We start from the raw sequence: 17,053 nt of genomic DNA, 5'->3' as shown, positions 1-17,053 counted from the left end.
AAAAGTGAAAATTGTAACATTTCTATGAGAACTATATGAGAACTTGTTTTCTGAATTAAACCAATAACATGAAAAGCTATCAAAAACTTTCATATGTGAATGGTTTCATAACTTTTCCAATATAACTGTAGGCTATACTATGAAACAAGTAAAATGTAAAACTTTTAAATTCATGTGTAATATTTCATCTGAAAATCGCTGCTGTTGCTTTATGGATTGTTTTGTCTGCTATGAATTTCAAGTTCATAGAAATTTTTTAAAAAAATTCAACCGACTACATTTCATATTTTCATTTCAACGAATAGTGCTAAAATTGACGCCCGCATTATCGATTAATATAATCACCGATTACCTAAGGCTGTTGCAATTACACTCAAAAAAATCTTGGATTCAAAAATGTTTACTCTAAGGGAACATTTTTTGTATTGATACCGAGCAAAAAATGCTTCTTTTTTTTAAATAAAGACTTTTTTCTTTAAAATTAATATTAGGAAAATATATCATCTATCGAATTTTCTTTGTCTTTTAACTATTTAGCTATTCACTTCACAAATGAATGTAAATTTAACAAGTATATACAGCAGTAAATTCGGCCGGGCCGAATTTTAAATACCCACCACCATAAATCAAGTATAATACCAAATATTAGGGTTTCCTTGGAAATTTCAGAGGGTTTGAGGACAGATCAAGCAGAGCAGTTCAGCCAGTACACTTCACGAACATACATTTAACGATTTTACCTATGAAGACTATATCAGATTTTGGATTTATAAGAACCATTTTTGTTTGAGTGTTAGAGGAATCATTAACATCTCTTGTAAGTGTGCAAGAAAATTATAAAATAACGTCTTGATTTGAAATCTTAAATCTGTAGAAGAAAATCTGGAAATTTTACATTGAGTTTCAAGCAATTTTCATGATCAGTGCGCCTTCTACACCCTCAAGAAGTGAAGTCGGTCTATATGGAGGCATTACCAAATGGACCGATAAAAACTTAATCCGATACACGTTTTTGTGAGCCTAAAATACCAGAATATTTACAATTTCAGGCAAATCAGATAATACTACGGTTTCTAGAAACCCAAGGAGTTAAATCGGGAGATCGTTCTTATGGGGGCTATACCAAAATATGGACCGATACTATCCATTTTCGGCACACCTCTTTATAGTCCTAAAATACCTCTAGATTTCCAATTTCAGACAAATTGGATAAAAACTACGATTTCTATGAGCCCAAGACCCCAAATCGGGAGGTCGGTTTATATGGGGACCATACCAAAACATGGACCGATACTCACAATTTTTGGTCCTACAATACCTCTAGATTTCCAATTTCAGGTAAATTGAATAAAAACTGCGGTTTCTATAAGCCCAAGAAGTAAAATCGGGAGATCGGTCTATATGGGGACTATACCAAAATATGGACCGATACTCACAATTTTTGGCACACGTATTTGTGGTCCTACAATACCTCTAGATTTCCAATTTCAGGTAAATTGAATAAAAACTGCGGTTTCTATAAGCCCAAGAAGTAAAATCGGGAGATTGGTCTATATGGGGGCTATACCAAAACATGGACCGATACTCACCATTTTTGGCACACCTCTTTATGGTCATAAAATACCTCTAGATTTCAAATTTCAGGCAAATTGGATAAAAACTACGATTTCTATGAGCCCAAGACCCCAAATCGGGAGGTCGGTTTATATGGGGACTATATCAAAACCTGGACCGATATGGCCCATCTTCGAACTTGACCTGCCTGCATACAAAAGACGAGTTTGTGCAAAATTTCAGCACGATTGCTTCATTATTGAAGGCTGTAGCGTGATTACAACAGACAGACAGACAGACAGACAGATAGACAGACGGACGGACAGACGGACATCGTTATATCGTCTTAGAATTTCTCCCTGATCAAGAATATATATACTTTATATAGTCGGAAATCGATATTTCGATGTGTTACAAACGGAATGACAAACTTATTATACCCCCATCACCATTCTATGGTGGTGGGTATAAAAATTCGAATTTAACACATAATTCAAAATAACACATAATTAAAAAAAAAATATTTATATATGACGACGATTATAATTATATCAAATTTTGCTAAAACTTGGTTCGAAAAATTTTAAAGCATTGATTGTGTAAAATTTAATTTTTAAAATTAATTAATTAAAAAAAAATAGCCTTGGAAAAAGTTGCTTTTCGGCTCGAAAGCAAAACGTAGTACCCACCTCTAATTTTAAAAACAAAATTCCTTCACTGAGGGGCAGCGTTGCCAATTTAGCTTTTTTCCCGCTAGATTTGGCTTTTTTTGAAGACGTTTGGCGGGAAAAAAATGCATTTAGCTTTTAGCTTTTTTTCTGGCTTTTTTTCATGACCCTTTTAGCTATTTTTGGCTTTTTTTATTTTCGACATGTTTCTATTGAAATATGGATAAATCGGCGTTTTTATCTAAGCCTTGCTGCAAGTATAAGGGTTTCCACATATTTCAAAGCTCAGTTGAAACATTAATAATGAGTCCAGCCATTATGCGGGCATTTTTGTAGCAAATACACCTTGTTGTAAAGTTTTTTTCATTATATACATAAAAGTTATCGTAAACTTTAAATCTACTATTACCATACAAATTTGTTAGATAAACTGTCAGTAAATTATTGGGAATATTATCATTTGACTCGTTTATCCTTTTTATGTTATTATAATATTCTAAAGTTATTACGATATTACTAAATTAAAATAGTAGAAAGCTAGTGCACTGAAAAAATATTGTCGTGAGGCCATAGATTTCATTTCCTTAAAATACGAACGCGAATTTTGGTTATAATAGCATTTGTGAATTTCTTTTATATAAACTCTTTTCCTTGTCCAAAAGACGATAAAGTCGTTTTGTCCTTATAATTAAGTGATTCAACTTAAAAATGGGTATGTTTTCATGAAAGAAGGAAGAATTAATGAAATAGTCTTTAAATGTGAGGAGTTTTTGCATCTTAACCACAAACCAAAATAGCGTTCAAAAATAGAAGATGTTTTTCAACACTTTATTTAAAAACGTATATATACAATAATTTCTACTTGAAGTCGAGTCTGAATTTGGAAATTTAAGTTGGCGTTAGCACGTTTTTAAAGCACTTTGATAGCTCATGAAGAAAAGGAAAATGTTTTTACTGGGAAATGTAAACTATAGGTATTTTCAACAATTTAAATAAAAGTAATGTATTTCGAATTTTTCACAATTTCAAAACCAAACTAAAATTTTATTTAAAAAAATGACAAATCATTTGTTTACCAAATCTAAAGCATGCTTAGATCATTTAATATTTTAAAATAACAAGTAAATAAAATAGAGGTGTTGGGAAGGTAGCTCCCACAAAACGAAGGACTTCCAGTAAAAAATTTGTGATAGTAATCAAAATGTATCAAATACGCAAACAGAGCTAATATGCAATGCAAATGAAAATAATATGCATTGTAAGTTAAATAAAGCCTTTAAGTTTGTTAAATTTCAATCAAAAATGTGACATTTGAAAAAAAAAAATTTAGCTTTTTTTCTAGCTATTTTTTAGCATTTTTTAGCTATTTTTTTGGGCAAATCTAGCGGTTTTTGGTGAAACAATTCTGGCAACGCTGCTGAGGGGACCTACAAATCCTCTGACTTTCAGTTCCTTCACTGAAACATTTGAGGCTACAGTTCTTCTACTGAGACCTTCGGGCTATATACTCCCCGAAGCTGAGCATATAGCGGTAGGCCACTTAAGACCATTAAGACCTTTTGGTCTCTGAGACCTCATGGCTCTATCAAGCGACCTATAGTCTACAGTGCCCTCACTGAGACCTTTGCGCTATAAACCCCTCCTAATACTTTATGACCCACAGTTTAGAGATATGCACGTGAGTAATATTTTACTCACGCACACTCACGACAGAACGATATTGTTTGTTAGGTCTCACGATCACGCACACTCGCGAAAAGAAAACTTGTACTCGCGCACACTCACGCACGTCGTGACTCACGAAAAATACTATGACTCACGAAAAATATCGTGATTCACCAAGCATACCGTGACTCACGAAAAATACCGGGACTCACGAATAATTTTATGAGTAATTTACCTGAGGGACGTGTCTGAAATCATCAGCATGATTAAAATCGAGAGGGTTATTAAACTCTTAACATCCTTGGTTTTATTTTGGACAGCGGGATGATTTTCGTGAGAGTAATTCGTTACTCACGCACACCCACGAAGATATTGTTTTCGTGACTCACGCTCACGCATGACATTTTGGTTTTCTATTCACGCTCACGCACACTCACGCCGTTGACATGAGCGTGGATCACGACTCTATTTCGTGTCACGTGCACACCTCTACCACAGTTTATCTATAGGCTTATAGGTCACCGACAGAGGCCATTTCGTATACTAAGACTCTCTGGCCTACAGTTCCAATTAGAGACCCTCGGATTCTACAACTGCGACCTCTTTGTGTACAGTTCCCTCACTAAGACCTTTGGGCTATTGATATCCTTCTAAAACTTTGTGACCTACAGTATCCCCACTGAGACCTTCGGGTCTACAGTTCCTTCACTAAGCTATCAAGCTTTAGATCCCCCATTGATACTTTCAGGCATTTAGGTTAGGTTTGGTATAGTGGCAGCCCGATCTTTCCGACAGTCTTTCAGTCATTTGTGATACCACACTGGTGAACTTCTATTTTATCAGTGAGTGCTGCCCGATTCTATGTTGATCTGAATGACAAGGGACCTCATTTTTATAGCCGAGTCCGAATGGCGTTTCACACTGCAGTGAAACCGCCTAGAGAAAATTTGAAACACTCAGAAATGTCACCAGTATTACTGAGAAGGGGTTAATCCACCGCTGAAAAACTTTTTAATGTTCAGTCAAAGCTGGGATTGAACCTACGACCATTTGAATGCACGGCGGGCATACTAAACATAGCACAACGTTGGCTCCCATATGCATTCTTTTTCAAGCCTTTAGTTAAACAACTGACACATTGGGTTCCGTCACTGAGACCTCTAAGTCTAAAATCCCCCCACTGGGACCTTATTTCAAAGACATACACTACTAGTACAAATTACGTTCCAAAATCGTGAACGGATGGTAACAAAATGAAACGGAAACGTTCACGAAAAATCAAAACGGAATGTTCTCGGTTTCGTCCAAGGGCGTTCACGATTTCGGGAAATGGCTTTCGTTTTTATTTGGCAATGAAAAAGTCTTCAAATATTCAATAGAGGTTTTTATGTCAACTCAGAAGAGAGAAGTTCACCAATGTGGTATCACAATGGACTGAATAGTCTAAGTGAGCCTGATACATCGGGCTACCACCTAACCTAACCTATGTCAACTCAGTCGGTACAATGTGCTAAGGCGACTGTTAACTCTTATATAGCAGACAAAATGAATGTCTTTCAAAAAGTTGACTTTTCCAAAATTCGACTTTTCGATGAGAAGACAATTTTTTTTCTTAAATTTGGAAATGTCAACAAGTCATCTTTTAATTTATTTTATAAAAGTTGACTTTTTGACTTTTGTAATGGTTGAAAAAAAATATTGTTCTTTTTTTCTAATTTCTTCATTCAAATGAAATTCCAATGCAGAAATTCTAAAGTAATGCAAAGCATCCGAAAATGAAATACTCCGTCCCATGAGAAACCCAAGAAAAATTTATTGGAGGGTATCCATATGTGTACTAGTTCACAAATTAGGAATCCAATTTGTAGGAAGTTTGTTTGTTTGCTCGAATTATGAGGTTTGATTATCCAATACACATATTAATCGCATTTTTTTTTTAAATACGAAAGCCTCCAACCCCAGTTCCCTTTCCATACATACCACACCTTATAGTAGTCAATTCCTTAGTTTCGTATGACTATGGTAAACAATGAAAATTGCGCAATTTTGAAACAAGTTCAATGGATTTACTTTTCTAGCATGAATATACTACATTGCTCACACGTTGTCATATTCCTCCAACAGAGAAGAGGAAGTTTATATACAATCCCACATATACGTCTCCACACGCCCCTAGCGTTGCAACTGCATTGACCAACACACATGATATCAAATACAAAGTTGGTTAATGTACACAACACCAACCATTCATTTAAGACCAACACAATAACAAGTATGACGGTTTAAGTCATAAAGTTAACATAAACATCATTTATAAATGTCGTTCATTTACTCAATTTCTTGCTCTCTCTTTTTTTCTCTACCATAGAGTTTGTGTAAATAGTGCATATGACAGCACTCACCAACACACACTCTGACATAGATCGCCATTTATTGACTAACGCTCAGTATGACTTCTTTGTGTTATGGTAGCGAGGAGTTTGTATTTGTGTCGTATATCTTGTCATTTTTATTGACTTCTTCCGTTTTGGCACACATGCTCTACTTCCTTTGCACTTCACTTTTGCGAAACTGGAACGTATTAAAGAGGGATTCATTTAATCGATATTTTAAAGAAACGTGCCACTTGAAAGAAACCCAACTTTTGTGACAAATAGTTTTTAAATGAAAATGAGAGCTTTATGCTTTATTTAATAAGGTAACATATTAAAACAAAATTTTTTATTTATTATTATAAATGTAAATTTTATTAAATGTTTTTGTAATTATGAATAAAGAAAATACGTTTCTTAATTTATACCAAAAATGTTAATTCGGTTTGGTTCAGTATACTTTCATCGAGTTAGTTTACAGAAGGTCAAGTTCTATGTCATCAAAATATTTCCAATTAAGAAAGATTGAATTTGAAAACACAATCAATTAATAATTTAATTGATGAAACTAAAAGTTTCACATGGTGAGCAGAACTAATGAAGATATTCGGCATATTTAACCCTGGAAAGTCATTCTTATTTTTTGTACACTAACGTCATCCTTCGTAATTTTGACTACTGCCTATTTCAAGGCGCTATAAATTGCATCGTGAGCAAAACTGAGAACCAACATTTATTTTAATTTTTTATTCAGTTCATTTTTAATTAATATTAAACAAAAAAACGTAAAATCTTGTAATTAAAATAACTTAACCCTCTAATGCCTCAATTTTTTTGCCAGCTGATTAAATATTCAATATTAACGACACAAAAACAAGAAAACGAAACAAGAAAAACGTATACGATAAATTTCAGTATATGCTGCAAAGCCTCTTGAACAGTTTTAACCAAGTTTTCTTTTTATTTTACCCATTTTTGTTGTCTTAAGGTGTGTTGTACTAAAAGCTTCCTGATTTATCAAAGCCCGCCTTAAGGCGGAATTGGGCATTAGAGGGTTAAATCTGTCATCTCCCAGTCGAACAAAATACAGTTTAGATCGAAAATAGAATTAAGCGTTAAATTTTCTTTTTTCAAAAAATTACTTTTTAATGAATTTTCAGCATAACTTCTCTTTCAATGAAAAGTCAATTTTTTTTCGTTAAAATTCTATTAATTCTATTGTTCCATTGAGTAATGCCAAAAATCGATTAGGTTATTTAGATCTATTGTAACGTGACCAAATTAATGTAGTTATTTATTTTGCCGTATGTTATTTATCCACCCTAACTTAACATCAACCAACATAAAAACAACCACACCCATAACCACCACTGGGCACAAGTCATCTGAACATCTTGGTGTCTGTGTACTGCTACATCGAGGTGATTTCTCAGAGAAGCTAATTCACAATCAATTCATCGTATGGATTGCTTATATTATTGATCTTTGCCACCCAAAAGTAGACTCGGATAGGTGACCGACTGAGACACACTAGAAAAAACCAACACCATACTGTACAAAGATAAATGCTACTCGTTCCACAGGCGCTGATTGCACATCGTTCTGTTCGTGGTGCGATTATATTTTGGCGTCGACTGAGGAATTTATTCCCAAACGCGAAATAAATAGTACCACAGAGACATTTGGGCCTACTGCTCCACCACAAAGACCTTCGGGCTTACTGTTCCACCACAGAGACCTTCGGGCCTACTGTTCCACCACAGAGACCTTCGAGCCTACGGTTCCACCACAGAGACCTTCAAGCCTACTGTGCCAACACAGAGACCTTCGGGCCTGATGTTCCACCACAAAGACCTTCGGGCCTACTGTTCCATCACAGAGACCTTCGAGCCTATGGTTCCACCACAGAGACCTTCGAGCCTACGGTTCCACCATAGAAACCTTCCACCATAGAGACCTTCGGGCCTACTGTTCCATCACAGAGACCTTCGAGCCTATGGTTCCACCACAGAGACCTTCGAGCCTATGGTTCCACCACAGAGACCTTCGAGCCTACGGTTCCACCATAGAAACCTTCAAACTTACGGTTCCACCATAGAGACCTTCGGGCCTACTGTTCCACCACAGAGACCTTCGGGCCTACTGCTCCACCACAGATACCTTCAGGCCTTCTGTTTCACCACAGAGACCTTTCAGCCTACTGTTTCACCACAGAGACCTTTCAGCTTACTTTTCCACCACAAAGACCTTCGAGCCTACGGTTCCACCACAGAGACCTTCGGGCCTACGGTTCCACCACAGAGACCTTCGAGCCTGCGATTCCACCACAGAGACCTTCGGGCCTACTGTTCCATCACAGAGACCTTCCAGCCTACGGTTCCACCACAGAGACCTTCAACCCTACGGTTCCACCATAGAGACCTTCGAGGTTATGGTTCCACCATAGAGACCTTCGGGCCTACTGTTCCACCACAGAGACCTTCGGGCCTGATGTTCCACCACAGAGACCTTTGGGCCTACTGCTTCACCACAGACCTTTCAGTCTACATATCCACCACAAAGACCTTCGGGCCTACCGTTCCACCACAGAGACCTTCAGGCCTGCTGTTCAACCAACGAAACCTTCGCACTAGTTCCACCACAGAGACCTTTGGGCCTACTGCTCCACCACAGATACCTTCAGACCTACTGTTTCACCACAGAGACCTTTCAGCCTACTGTTCCACCACAAAGACCATCGGGCCTACGGTTCCACCGCAGAGACCTTCGAGCCTACGCTTCCACCACAGAGACCTTCGGGCCAACTGTTCCAACACAGAGACCTTCGGGCCTGATATTCCCCCACAGAGACCTTTGGGCCTACTGCTCCACCACAAACCTTTCAGCCTACACTTCCACAACAAAGACCTTCGAGCGTACGGTTCCACCATAGAGACCTTGGGGCCTACTGTTCCACCACATAGACCTTCGAGCCTACGGTTCCACCACAGAGACCTTCGAGCCTGCGATTCCACCACAAAGACCTTCGGGCCTACTGTTCCATCACAGAGACCTTCGAGCCTACGGTTCCACCACAGAGACCTTCGACCCTACGGTTCCACCATAGAGACCTTCGAGCTTACGGTTCCACCATAGAGACCTTCGGGCCTACTGTTCCACCACAGAGACCTTCAGGCCTGATGTTCCACCAAAGAGACGTTCGAGCCTGATGTTCCACCACAGACCTTTTAGCCTACACTTCCACCACAAAGACCTTCGGGCCTACTGTTCCATCACAGAGACCTTCGAGCCTACGGTTCCACCATAGATACCTTCGAGCTTACGGTTCCACCATAGAGACCTTCGAGCTTACGGTTCCCCCATAGAGACCTTCGAGCTTACGGTTCCACCATAGAGACCTTCGGGCCTACTGTTCCACCACAGAGACCTTCGGGCCTACTGTTCCACCACAGATACCTTCAGACCTTCTGTTTCACCACAGAGACTTTTCAGCCTACTGTTTCACCACAAAGACCTTCGAGCCTATTGTTCCACCACAGAGACCTTCGGGCCTACGGTTCCACCACAGAGACCTTCGAGCCTGCGATTCCACCACAGAGACCTTCGGGCCTACTGTTCCAACACAGAGACCTTCGGGCCTGATGTCCCACCACAGAGACCTTCGGGCCTACTGTTCCACCACAGAGACCTTCAGGCCTGCTGTTCAACCACAGAAACCTTCGCACTAGTTCAACCACAGAGGCCTACAGGCTAGTTTCACCACAGAGACGTTCGAGCATACTGTTCCACCACAGAGACCTTCGGGCCTACTGTTCCACTAGAGGTCTCTCTGGTCGGGCCTACTGTTCCACCACAGAGACCATCAAGTCGCTCGTAGACTAGCCAGTAGAAAAGTTTGCATGCCAGCTGACACTAAATTTTTGCCTTCGGCGGCGGCGGCTTGACGACTTAGCCGATATAAAATTGTCTATTCGGCGGCGCACAATTATCATCAATTTGAAGTTTTCCGAATTGTAATGATATTAGTTGTGCAACCATCAACTACCCTACCGCTCATCGCCAAAACGACGTTCTCATCTACTTCCGATTATAAACGAATTTTTCAACAACCATCGAACATCGATAAACCTACATTCTCATCTCTACTAATCATCAACGAACCGAATTTCTCATTAACTTCTGATCGGCGACTAACCTCCACTACCGAACATTATCGAAACGTATTTCTCATGAATTACCGATCATATCCTCCACAACCGATTATAAACGAATCGAACACATCACATCATCAAACCGATTTCCTCATCAATTACCGACTCTCTACGAGCCGATGTTCTGTCAGAGAACCGGTCATCAACGAAAAGAATTCTCAACAAACACCGATCGTCAATAAATACCGACGTACTCATAAACGCAATGAATCTCTCATTCAATACCGATCATTAAATACCGAAGTATTTACAACCTGCCGATCATTTACACCGAATTCCATCTCAGCGAAGATACCCGTTCCCGAATATCTAAAAATCGCCGACACCCCGATTGCCTCCTGCCATCAGAGCCTGATCATAGTAGAGAGATTGTCATTTATCACACAAATAGATTATAAAATAGTTCAATCAATAAAACAGAATTAATTAATATTTAACTCGAAAGAGATAAACACTTGCTTAGAGTAATGGGTCCTTACGGAGACTCTGGAGGCGACTGAGCTTACCTCAGCCGAAGATAAAACCATGTTTGACTAAATTTTAAAATAGATTAGTGGATGGTCTACATTTTTGGGTAAAAAATGAATTAGTTAAATAGCCAATTTTCAACTTGTGTATCTCTATCTCATACTATCATTTCGGTAGGATTTGTCCAGTATCGCATAATTGAATCCACCTGACTTTAGCCGGTACTTGTTTCACAACGATTTTTATTGAAACATGACGCTGTTTGCTTCTATTAGTTAGTAAAATTAAAAACCAATGCCACTTCCATAACATATTGTGTGTGTATGTTTTTTTTTTTTTGTCATATACAAACCATCTGAACTAATTTAAACAATCTTAGTATTGCTGTTACTAATTAACACCAATTAAAACTTTTTTAATACCAAAGCGAAGAAAGCAGATTAAAAGTTCTCGACAGAGAGAGAGAGAAAAGAAAACCTCAAGAATTTTTTCGAGATTAATTCTTAAATAAAAGCCAACAAAAGACAGGCTGTCAATACCAAAGTATTACGAAGAACTTTAAAGCCTCTGTAGTCATCCAAAATAAAATTAAAGGAAAAACTGCTGACTTACTGGCAAAGTGTTGCCGATAGCAAGTTGAATGTTAATGGTGATAATGGAGATTCAAAGGCCAGACAAAAGGCTTATAGCAAAAATATCCTCAAATCCGAATACATGAAATCTACTTTAAATTTAATTTTAAAAGTCCCTGGGATTAAAATCTATTGGGGTCTTTTGTAATATATTCATATTAAAATACCAATTTCAAGTCTTATTTACCCACAAATTAAACTATATGCTCATTCTTAATAAATCCATATTAAGTCTATGAAATTAAAATAGACCAAATGATAACTGCCTGTCTGTCTGCAACGCCATGAGTTGAAGGTAAAAATTAAAAATAACAAACCAAAGGCTATGGACTTCACATGACCATATTATGGCAGTATTGACTTTAACTCTTTTTGGGTTGTGGGCTGAATTTTTGTCTATTTCATTCTTCATATAAGAATGGCATTGCAGGTTGATCCCTTGATAGTTAATCAAAATTGTTAGTGTGTGTGTACATATGAGAGAGAGAGAAAGAAAGTAGGTTTTTGGGAATCACAATGACAAACAATCATTGTGATTCCCAGCCTTCTTTGGATAGGCAATTACCTTGGGAAATAAATCCAGAGTCAGTCAAAAATAATTGTTAATTGCAAATACGTGTAGTGTAATTAACTTAAAAATTTCTTGCATTCAAAGCACATTGGAAGAAAATCACTTATAGAAATGTTATATGTTGATGTTAAATATTTAAATTTAATTTAAGAATTTGTTTGAAATCTACAAGGTAACTCGCAGGAATTCCCGAAATTGGAGTTATACCGCAATGTTCCAATGTTATTTCTATAGAAAATTTTGTCAAAATTGTATTTCTATAGCAAATCTTGTCAAAATTGTATTTCTATAGAAATTTTTGTCAAAATTTTATTTCTATAGAAAATTTTTCCAAATTTTATTTCTATAGAAAATTTTTTCCAAATTTTATTTCTATAGAAAATTTTTTCCAAATTTTACTTCTATAGAAAATGTCAAAATATAATTTTGTCAAAATTTTATTTCTATAGAAACTTTAAACTTAATTATGTTCGTATTTAATCGGCCTTTTTAGTTTAATATATACCACGTATGGACTATGTGGTATATATTACGGTGTTAGGAAGTTTTAAGATACCTTGCCATCGCCAAGTGTTACCGCAACCCAAGTAATTCGATTGAGGACGACAGTCTTCAGTAGAAGTTTCTACGCAATCCATGGTGGAGGGTACATAAGCTTCGGCCTGGCCGAACTTACGGCCGTATATACTTGTTATATATAATAAGTTTGTCATTCCGTTTGTAACACACCGAAATATCGATTTCCGACTATATAAAGTATATATTCTTGATCAAGGAGAAATTCTAAGACGATATAAGCATGTCCGTCTGTCTGTCTGTTTTAATCACGTTATAGCCTTCAATAATGGCGCTATCATCCTGAAATTTGGCACAGATTCGTCTTTTGTTTGAAGGCAGGTCAAGTTCGAAGATGGGCTATATCGGCCCAAGTTTTGATATATTCCCCATATAAACCGACCTCCCGATTTGGGGTCTTGTGCTTATAAAAACTGTAGTTTTTATCCAATTTGCCTGAAATTGGAAATCTAGAGGTATTTTAGGATCATCAAAAAGTATACCGAAAATGGTGCTAATCGGCCCATGTTTTGATATAGCCCCTATATAAACCGATCTCCAGATTTAATTCTTGGGCGTCTAGAAAGTGTATTTTCTATCCGAGTTGCCTGAAATTGGAAATCTAGAGGTACCCTAGGACCCTAAAGACGTGTATCGAAAATGGTGAGTACCGGTCCATGTTTTTATATAGCCACCATATAGACCGATCTCCCGATTTTACTTCTTGGTCTTCTAGAATCCAAAATTTTTACCCAATTTGCCTCAAATCGGAAATCTAGAGGTATTCTAGGACCTTAAAGAGGTGTGCCGAAAATGGTGAGTACCGGTCGATGTTTTGATATAGCCCCCATATGGACCGATCTCCCGATTTTACTTCTTGGACTGCTAGAATTCGTAGTTTTTATCCAATTTGCCTGAAATTGGAAATGTAGAGGAAAATAGAGATGTGCCGAAAATGGCCAATGGCCAGAAAATTCCAATTTGCCTGAAATTGGAAATCTAGAGGTATTCTAGGTCCATAAAGGGGTGTGCCGAATATATTGAGTATCGGTACAGCTTTTGATATAGCCCCCTTATAAACCGGCCCTCTGATTTGGGGTCTAGATTCTAGAACCACAATTAAATGTGCTGAATACTGTGTGTATCCTTCCACGTTTTGGTATAGTCCCGTTACACCGAACTCCCGATTTTACTTCTTAGGCTTCTAGAATCCGTAATTTTTATCCGACTTGCCACAAATTGAAAATATACTGGCATTTTAGACCCATAACAAAGTTTCTATGATTTAGTTTTATCGGTCCATTTGGTAAGGCCGATTTCACTTATAGAAGGCGCACTGATCATGAAAATTGCTTGAAACTGAATGCAAACTTTCCAGATTTTACTTCTCGTTATCATTTAAATAATTGGGATGAAAATCTACAGAATTTAGTTTCCAAATCAAGCCGTTATTTCATAATTTTCTTGCACACTTACAAGAGATGTTTATGATTCCTCTAAAACTCAAACAAAAAACGGTTCTTATAAATTCAGAATCTGATCTAGTCTTCATAGGTAAAATCTTTACATTTATCTGTGGGAAGCGCACTGGTTGAACTGATCTGTTTGGGAAAATATCTGTCATCAAACCCCCCTGAATTTTTCGAAGAAAACTATTATATTTGATTCATGGTGGTGGGTATTTAAGATTCGGCCCGGCCGAACTTAATACTGTATATACTTGTTAATTTTTACTTATTAAATATTTCGTCTTTTATTGAAAAACTTCATCGGGAAAATTTTTCTGTGTACACTGAAAAAAATATTTACGTGATATTAAAGATTACGCAATCTCAATTTTAGGATGCGAAATTTACAAAACATTAAGGTCAAATTTCTTTAAAATAAAGACATTTTAATTAAAATAAAGTTTATAATCTTCGCTTCAAAAATTTTTTAAATTAAATTTAGGACAAAAATTTAGTAAATTTGCGTCTCTCCGTTAAAGTCACATTTCTTTGAACTAAGGCTAATTTTCCTTAAAATAAAGAAATACATTTTTGATTTAAAGAAATTGTCCTTAAATTAAATGAAATATTGAAACTTTATATTTAAGAACGCTTCAAATATAGGCTAAGACTTATTTTGAGGATTTAGCGTTTTTGGTTTAAAGTTTTTGTTGTATTAAGAAAACATTTGTTGTTATCCGTTATAATTTGGATTTTTAAACTGGCATTTGTTTGTGAGTACCTTTATTAATAACCCGCGAAAAGAGAATGAAAATTTGATAAATGAGATGTGTATCCTAATTTTAATTTTATTGGTCCCAGATTTAAAGCCAGATAGGTTACTAAAAAAATTTATTTAGTTTAAAGAATCAATACCAAAATTCTTAAGGGAAGGCGAAAATCTTTGGATCCAAGAGAGTATACAAAAAGAAAAATTAAATTTGTATTGTATATACATTTTCTTTTTCTTTTTGTATACGAAGTCTTGCAATGGAAAGACTAAATATGGAAAACATAACAATTAAAAATACAGCCCCAGACCTCGTTTTTATCAACAATTATTAATTTGAAAAGTTTAAATACAATTCGAATATAAAAAAATGTACGATTTTTTTTTTTATTTTATTAAAAATGCATTGTAACCTTCGAAAACTAATTTGCCTCCACTGTACCACACAGGGTTTGTTGTAAACCAATCAGAATCTGTTTGTCCTGAGGGCACTTCAAAATGTCATCTGGTTAAAAGTGAAACTGTTATTGTGGCGATAATTGTATTGCAAATTAAGTAAATTCATTTAATATAAATTAATTTTTTGTGAATAAAACTGAGGAATCTTCATGATGGACATGAATGAACATAAAAAATTCATTTCAATTAAAGTGGGCATTATAATTTGAGTTGAAAGAAATGAACTCTGCAGATGGAAATAAATCCCAAATTACACCGAAGATTTTTTTTATATTCATCACAAAGTATGTTGGTGACATTACTTTTTAATAGAATATGTTTTTGAAATACAGGGTAGCTGACAAAAAGTTATACGAATTCAAACGACCCTATTTTTTAGTGGGAAAAAAATAATTTATTCACATGTTTGGAACTAATCTAAATTTCAAACTGCATTCACTTTTGCTATGAAATTAGAATTGAAGCTAATTTGCAATAAATGATCTATCTCGAATGTTAAAATTAAATCACACAATAAAGGAAATGTCTTAAATAATGAAATATCCACATATATCTATATAATAAGATTTGATTTAAAAATACTCACAAAGTTCGTTGAATTTGCTAAGCCAACAAGCGCTGGTGGACCAGTATTTGAGAGTTTCTTAATATATTCATGCTAAGAAATTTTGAATTAAAAGCATATACATATATACACTGTTAGAAAAATATGTTTTTCATATGTTCCGATATAAACAAAATGTGTTTCGGGCACAATTTTAAAACACAATATATTTAAGTGCAAACATGTAATGTTCCTAAACTAACACTAAATGTTTGGGACATCTATGTTAATATGTTAGAATATATTATGTTTGGGGCATGAATGTTTCATAAAAATCATATGTGTGAATGCAAACATATATAGATTTACAAATTTCGACTAAACATACATATGTTGTGATATTTTATTCAAAGCGACAGAGAGAGAGTATAGAGAAAAAAAATAGAGATGGAAACCGGGAGAGTTGACGAAAGATATCAAAATAACACAGCGAAAGAATCAAAAGAGAACAATTTCTGTGAAACCGCTTGTATGTTGTTTCGGAAAACTGTTTTATGATAAGGCCAAAAATTTGATATGCTTAAGTCTAAATATTATTTAATTTGAATAAAGAGAATAGACATTCGGAACCAAGAGAATAGACATTTGAAAAACAAACAGCGTGTATGTGTGGACATGTGTTTTGTTTATCATTTTGGCATTATGGACACAATTTTTTTCTTGGTTCGTTAAAAGAAATCAGGGGTCTTCATAAAAATAACGAAAGGGCACTATACTCTTTTTAGAGTTGGGACAGTAAAATGAAATAAGGAGGAAATAGTGAAAAATTACACAGTAAAATGTATAAAAACAAAGTTAAGTTCCTCTTTATTAATAAGTAGTCCACGAGGAGTTGACGGACACCTTCAAATATAAAAGCGGGCATTAAGTTCGAGTTTTGCAGCTAAAAAGTTTATTTTCTTTAAAATGAATTATTAAAGAAAAATAAAAGGCATTTTCGAGCGATGGTGTTAAATGCTAGTAAAAAAAACTGTTCACGCCTAAATAAATTTATGTTTATATTATAAAATTATTTACGTATATTTATACTCGACTCCACGTTCTTCTTTTGTTAGAGTTTTTGAATTCCTTCCAAAT

General features: G+C 35.9%; 1 protein-coding gene across 2 annotated transcripts in view; it reads left to right on the top strand.

The window, feature by feature from the left end:
* The window catches only part of Ac13E (Adenylyl cyclase 13E), a 242,762-nt gene that overhangs the window by 199,370 nt on the left and 26,339 nt on the right, over positions 1-17,053 (top strand). The window lies entirely within an intron of this gene.

Source organism: Haematobia irritans, chromosome 3, assembly GCF_050003625.1.
Source record: "Haematobia irritans isolate KBUSLIRL chromosome 3, ASM5000362v1, whole genome shotgun sequence".
NCBI lineage: Eukaryota > Metazoa > Arthropoda > Insecta > Diptera > Muscidae > Haematobia > Haematobia irritans.
Note: the sequence above shows the minus strand (reverse complement) of the source record. Positions and strands in the feature narration are given on the sequence as shown.